Raw genomic sequence first — 7,490 nt, 5'->3', positions numbered from 1 at the left:
ACGGGCTGCTGGTGGGCGTGCAGCATGCAGGCACTGCTGGGCATGCACAGAAGTGATCGTTCAGCCGGGTCAGCCATGGCTGTAAACATGCAAGACTGGAGATCCCCCATCCTCCCAGGCACTTGCAGCACTGCACCATACCTTCCTAGCAAAAATCCCTCCAGTAACAGTGCATAGCCGTTTGCACGGGCAGGGTTGTGCAATCGCTGATGGCAAAGGGCGTGCTGCGCACACACGAACCCCGCAGACCACACGGGGCTGAGCTGGTCGCACCGCAGTGGCGAGCGGGATTGTCCCAGCACCGGCTCCTCTGACTGCTGCAGGCAGCTGGTGCTTGTTAACACTGGAGGAGATCTGAAGAGGGAGAAACCGCATAGCTAAAGTGCCTGCCTGACGTCCCTGACCCACGAGTGCACCCTGAGAACAGCGCGGGCCGACACCTGGCCTTGCCAGGGCAGCTGAGGGCCCTGGCGGCAAGCACTGCTTCGTGAGGCCTCGAGTCTCAGCTAAGATCCACAGATGTTGGCTTTCCTCTCTTTTCACAGCTGCTTTTCTTTTCTTCCTTCATGTGGCAGCATGATTGCCATTCTCCCCAGTTCCCCAAGGGCGACAGCCTCGCATCACGTGAATGTCAGGATGCAGGAGAGGAGCGAGAGATAGGAGTTTCTTTGTGCAAAGCCTGATGTTTTCAGAGCAAAGCTCAATGCTACTAAAAAAAGGGGAGCCAAACGCTGTCGCTTAAGCAGAGCTGCCAAGTTCTGGGTATTCCTGTATCACTGCATTCACCGTATGTGATATTTCTTGTTTCTTGCAGAGCAGGGGGGAATCGAGCTATGTCTGGGACCTCGGCACTGGAGTGCCCTGTCCCTCGTGGGCACAATCCGTGGTTAATTGGCCCTTGCGTGATGGAGACAGAACCATTAACACCTCCAGCACATGTGCTGGGACTTTGGACTTTCCAGGTTTCTCAGATGTGTTTGGCTTTCCTGAGAGGGAAGGATTGCTTTATTGCTTTGGTTGGTTTTTCTCTGGTGAGCTCTGAGTCAGACCAGTGGTGTGCAGTCATCGGCTTAACCCTGTAGCTGCTGGAACACAAGAGCCACCCTGTGCCCACACGGTTTCTCCAGAAATCGGGGATAAATCAGCCAAGCTGTGCCCTCAGAGACACAGGACGTGGAGCTTGTTTTACCCTGTGTTTTTATTACGAGGGCTTCCCGAGGCTGCTGAGCTGTGCCGGAGCCTGTTGGGGCTGCGGTGCACTCAGGCAAGGCTGCTTGCAACCATGGGTGACTGCTGGTTTCGTTTTCATTGAGGTTATTTCACATTCTTCGTCAGAGCCGCTCCTTAATGCAGCCCGGCTGACTCGCAGTGTCTTGGTGAGGAAAGAGGGCACTGACATCAGTAAATAAAAGCCAGCGATGGTCCATTCAGAAGGTTTGGTAACACCACCTTGGCTCTCTTCCCTTGGCCAGACCTAGATGAAGGCAGCAGGTCTCAGAGCAGCCTTTAAACACACCCCAGTCCATGTTTTAAATCAGGAGATGACTCAGCAGAGGCAAGAGCCTATTTTTATCTTCTTCCAAGCTTTCTGTGTCAAGCTGAAATTTTATATTAATCCTTTCAGTGCTAGCCCCAAAATAACGTTGCTTTCTAACTGTGAAGCCATTCATACCCAAGGGCCTGCGATCTCCGGCAACCCTCCTGCCAAAAACCAGCCTGGCTCTTCCCTGCTAAGGAGGGCACATTTTGTCAGCAAAGCAAACGCTGCATCCAGGAAGCTGAATGGCGGCATCTGACCACGAGTCTTGTTCAAAGGAACCGCACGGGGCTGTGTTTATACACCTGAGAAAATTGGCCTTGAACCTGCAGTGCTGGAGGCTGTTAGACCGCGGCATCACATGTTCGGCAATAAAAGAGCCAAGTGATGGTCTAATCCTGCTCCCGCAGAACCCTGCCACAGGAGAAACTCCTTCCTGGAAATTCAGCTGCGGAAAAAACTGTGATACAAGATAGATACTAAAAATACATATTGGCTGAAGAATGCATCCATGTGCTTTGAGAAACTTGGGGAAAAGATGCAAGGCATCCTCAGTGTATAACCCCCAAAGGCAATTTTTAATTTGCTTTTGTAGCTGTGCAAGGGGATGTGACAACAGCAACTCGGTCCCTTCATGGAGTCTCAGGGCTTACACGTGGCAGGGGATGAGACTGGCCCCACTGGGCAGCAGTTCAGCAGGAGGTGGCTCTGCCCTGCCAAGCCAGCGGGTCTTGCTGCTGCCGGAGCAGTTGTGCTGCTAGAGCGGGCATCTGTGGGGCGGCCGCAGGCTGTTCTAGGAGTTTGTAACACCCTAGCTTCGCCCCACAGAGATTTAAGCTGGGATGGGACTCTCCAAGGTTGAGCAGAAAGCTGGATTTTAGGCAATATCAATCATTTCAAACCACAGGCCTGCCGAGCTAGAGGTTTCTGCTCCAGTTTCTGCTCCAGTTTCAAAGCTGGCAGGTGCCTTGGTTTGGATACGGAGCCTGGGCTGCAGCTCACAGTCTGCAACACCCTCACCCCTCTCCTTCATCCCAGAGCTCCTTTTAAGTCCTGGTTCAAGGGGACAAAAGGGAGGGGGGGAGGGAGAGGGGTAGATCTTAGTTCCAACTCTACATTTGCTGTTTAAAGTTTCCCCTTGCTTTTAGGAGCCGTCTGAGTTGGCAGGGTAAGGAGAAGAGTTTAACCCTTTCCCCTGCCCAGCAGTAGCGTGCTCGGAGGCGGGGAAGCTGCATCAGGAAATGTGAAGGGAGAAAGGATGAGGAAATCCACCCGCTTGCCCTGAGCATCTTCCGGATCCCAAAGATAAGGCAGACAAAGGGAGTCAAGACAGAAGTCTGAGCATCCCTCTGCCGCAGAGGGGAAATTGAGGCACCGAGGGACTGAATAGTTTGCCCAGGCTTGCCCAAGAAATGATCTGTGGTGCAGTGGGGAGTGGAGCTCTGCTCTCACGAAGTTCACAGCCTCGACTGCCCGCAAGACCTTTTCCTCTCTCTTTTAAAGAGGAACCTGCTATTTATGAGACAAATCATTTGTTTATCCAGAGCAGGGAAGGTCAAAATTATCGGGCTGCTTCAGATCCCTCCCAGGCACAAAAACAGATGAAAGGCAACAAAAAGCTGCAGGTAAAACTGAATGCTGATGTTCAAAAAGAATATATATAGGCATGTACCCCATCACCTCCCTGGGGTGTGCTGAGGATCACAGTTAAAAGCAAGATGCTCTGGAAGGGGAGATTAGAGCCTCCTTCACCCCCCCCAATCTCTTTTAAAGATGGATGATGAACAAACAGATGCCGCATTAGACAGGACACGAATATTTCAAGGGTCTGAACCATCGAGCACCACAGGAGCAGCCAACTCGCACGAGGTTAACCACTAGCCGCGGCCGATAAGACTAGGCTTCCCCAGACTGCCGGCCGTTTATTACGGCTGTCCTCTGTGGGCAGTTTGGGCTCCAATCTCCCTTCTCCCTGCGGCAAGGGAGCGGGACGCAAACCACGGTCCTGCTCAAACTCTTGCACTCATTTTATTTTCCACTTGCAACAGAGCTGAGGAAGCTGGGGGGGAATTTGGTATCCCAAAACCACGGTGGGTCCCCTCTTCTTCTCAATGTGCTTAATTTATGCCGATGCTTCTGTTGCGGTGCAGGCTCCCCAGCTCCTGGGGGGCTCATGGTTCAGAGAGAGCCGCAGGGATGAGCAGGCTGCTAGCGATAAGGAGTGGGTGCCTGCTGGGAGGCCTGTCCCTGGGTGATAAACACACGCCCCTCTCTCTCCCGTGACCAGAGCCTGTCCTGCAAATCAGCCTTAAATGGAAACGTCGGCATGCCAGCACAGCCAGGGTGGAAATTCTTGCTTGGCGGGTGAATGACGTATCTGCCAGGGTGTCCCACCCCGCGGGACGGCTGGGGAGTGGGAAAAGGCGAGCATCACGGACTTCACTCAGTAGCTTAAATACCCACGGGCTGGACACAAAGCCGTCTTTGTTTGGAGTTGTGTAAAAATATTATCTCTGTGGTTTGTCAGTGCAGATAACTCTCTTAGTCGAAGTTTCTAAACGGGGAGATTGATACGGACGGAGAAGGCACTGCAGCTTCGTAACAAGTGTTTGGCAGGAGGAGGATGAGGTCTCGGGGTCTGGATGCTGAGGGTTGGCTTCCCGCTGCTGAGATGTGTCTGAAGGCCCAGTATAAACTATGGGGCAAACCGGGAAGCTCCACTTCTGTGTCCTCCTTGCTCTACATCCAGCCTCCTCCTGTCTGAGTTTATGCACAGCAGTTCCCTAAAGAGCATCAGGCTGATTTTTCAGAGAGGATGGACCAGGTCCTTCCCCATCTGACTGAATATGCACAGAATATGCAAATGCGGTGGACTAGCATTTGTTCTGACCTAACTGAAAAATTAAATGTTCTCTAAGGACACAAATGACTTCAGCTGAAGTCAGTGGTATCTAGAGCACAGAACACATGGTTTTGGTTAAACAAAGGGCCCTGCATACTTTTGGGGCTTGTAATAGAAGTACCCACCCAGGAAACAAGCAGGAGTTCTTCTTCTCCTTTAAATCACACTTCAGCTTAATTATTTTCTGCATAGACAGGCTCTAACTTCTGCAAGGAGAAAACCAGGTTTCCGTTGCTCAGCGTGGCCAGGCGCACAAGGCTCGCTCTGCCATGAGTATGGTCACCAAAGAGAAGATGCTTCCCAAATATCCACATCTTGAGTGGATTAGCTACAGCTCTGCTGATGCCCTTGGACCCGAGGAGCCTTGCTGCCTCCCTCTAAGTCCTGGGGCTGATGGTGACACCAGTGAACTGGTCAACAGCCCCACTGGCACCCAGATTTTCAATACACTGAACTCTGTACCTGGCAAGCAGCTTTTTTCCTGCAGCCCCACCTGAGCCCTGGCACCCATTTTCAGGCTCTCACCTGCCGTTGCCTCTGCCTTGGGCAGTGCTTGGAAAAGCATCAGTCAGTTATGAGTTATTCATCCACAGCCTCCGGTGAGTCACTTCCGAGAGAGGCATTTCCGAGAGAGGCAGGGAGCCTGCTTGAAGCCTTGGGCTGTTGAATCCCACTAACACACACCAGGATTCGTTAGCTCGGAGTTCAGGGTTAGGAAAAGATTAACAAGCCATAGAATCATAGAATGGTTTGGGTTGGAAGGGACCTTAAAGACCATCTAGTTCCAACCCCCTGCCATGGGCAGGGACACCTTCCACCAGCCCAGGTTGCTCAAAGCCCCATCCAACCTGGCCTTGGACACTGCCAGGGATGGGGCAGCCACAACCTCCCTGGGCAACCTGTTCCAGGGCCTCACCACCCTCACTGTGAAGAACTTCTTCCTTCTTCTAATCTAAATCTACCCTCTTTCAGTTTAAAGCCATTACCCCTTGTCCTATCACTACATGCCCTTGTAAAAAGTCCCCCTCTGGCTTTCTTGTAGGCCTCCTTTAGGTACTGGCAGGCTGCTCTAAGGTCTCCCTGGAGTCTTCTCTTTTCCAGGATGAACAACCCCAACTCTCTCAGCCTGTCTTCATAGGAGAGGTGTTCCAGCCCTCCAGGTCGATGTCCTTCTTATGCTGGGGGCCCCAGAGCTGAACGCAGTACTCCAAGTAGGGTCTCATGAGAGCGGAGTAGAGGGGGAGAATCACCTCCCTTGACCTGCTGGCCACACTACTTTTGATGCAGCCCAGGATACAGTTGGCTTTCTGGGCTGCCAACGCACATTGCCAGGTCACGTTGAGCTTCTCGCCAACCAACACCCCCAAGTCTTTCTCCTCAGGGCTGCTCTCAATCCATTCTCCGCCCAGCCTGTATCTGTGCTTGGGATTGCCCCGACCCATGTGCAGGACCTTGCACTTGGCCTTGTTGAACTTCATGAGGTTCACACAGACCCACCTCTCAACCCTGTCAAGGTCCCTCTGGATGACATCCCTTCCCTCCAGCATGTCAACCGCAGCACACAGCTTGGTGTCATCGGCGAACTTGCTGAGGGTGCACTCAATCATGTCACCGACAAAGATGTTAAACAGCGCCGGTCCCGATACTGACCCCTGAGGAACGCCACTCATCTCTGGTCTCCACTTGGACATTGAGCTGTTGACCACAATTCTTTGAGTGTGACCATCCAGCCAATTCCTTATCCACCAAGTGGTCCATCCATCAAATCCATGTCTCTCCAATTTAGAGACAAGGATGTTGTGTGGGACAGTGTCAAATGCTTTGCACAAGTCCAGGTAGATGATGTCAATTGCTCTTCCCTTATCCACCAACGCTGTAACCCCGTTGTAGAAGGCCACCAAATTTGTCAGGCACAATTTGCCCTAGGGAAGCCATGGTGGCTGTCACCAATCACCTCATTTTCCACGTGCCTTAGCATAGTTTCCAGGAGGATCCGCTCCATGATCTTGCCAGGCACAGAGGTGGGACTGACTGGCCTGTAGTTCCCCAGGTCTTCCTTTTTTCCCTTTTTAAAAATGGGGGTTAATTTTCCCCTTTTCCAGTCAGTGGGAACTTCAGTGGACTGTCACGACTTCTCAGATATGATGGATAGTGGCTTAGCAACTTCATCTGCCAGTTCCCTCAGGATCCGTGGAGGCTTCTCATCAGGTCCCATGGACTTGTGCACCTTCATGTTCCTTAGATGGTCTCAAACCTGATCTTCCTCTACAGCGGGCAGTTCTTCGTTCTCCCAGTCCCTGCCTTTGCCTTCTGCGACTTGGGCAGTGTGGCTGGAGCACTTGCTGGTGAAAACTGAGGCAAGAAAGTCATTAAGTACGTCAGTCTTCTCCATGACCTGGGTAACCAGGTCTCCCATTTCCTTCTGGAGAGGGCCTACATTTTCCCTAGTCTTCCTTTTATCACCGATGTACCTATAGAAACTTTACTTATTGCCCTTGATGTCCCTGGCCAGACTTAATTCTATCAGGGCTTTGGCTTTCCTAACCTGATCCCTGGCTGCTTGGACAGTTTTTCTCTATTCCTCCCAGGCTACCTGCCCTTGCTTCCACCCTCTGTAGGCTTCCTTTTTGTGTTTGAGTTTGTCCAGGAGCTCCTCGTTCATCCATGCAGGCCTCCTGACATTTTTGCCTGACTTCCTCTTTGTCAGGTTGTGGTGCTTCACTCCTGAGCTTGGAGGAGGTGATCCTTGAATATCAACCAGCTTTCTGGGGCTCCTCTTCCCTCCAGAGCTGTATCGCATGGTACTCTACCCAGCAGATCCCTGAAGAGGCCAAAGTCTGCTCTTGCTGTGCACCCTCCTTGCTGCCCTAAGGATCTTGAACTCCGCCGTTTCATGGTCACTGCAGCCAAGGCTGCCCTTGAGCTTCACATTCCCTGCCAGCCCCTCCTTGTTGGTGAGAAGAGGGTCCAGCATAGCACCTCTCCTCGTTGGCTCCTCCATCGCTTGGAGAAGGAAGTTATCATCAGTGTATTCCAGGAACCTCCTGGATT

This window comes from Haliaeetus albicilla, chromosome 13 (assembly GCF_947461875.1).
Source record: "Haliaeetus albicilla chromosome 13, bHalAlb1.1, whole genome shotgun sequence".
Lineage (NCBI taxonomy): Eukaryota > Metazoa > Chordata > Aves > Accipitriformes > Accipitridae > Haliaeetus > Haliaeetus albicilla.
Note: the sequence above shows the minus strand (reverse complement) of the source record.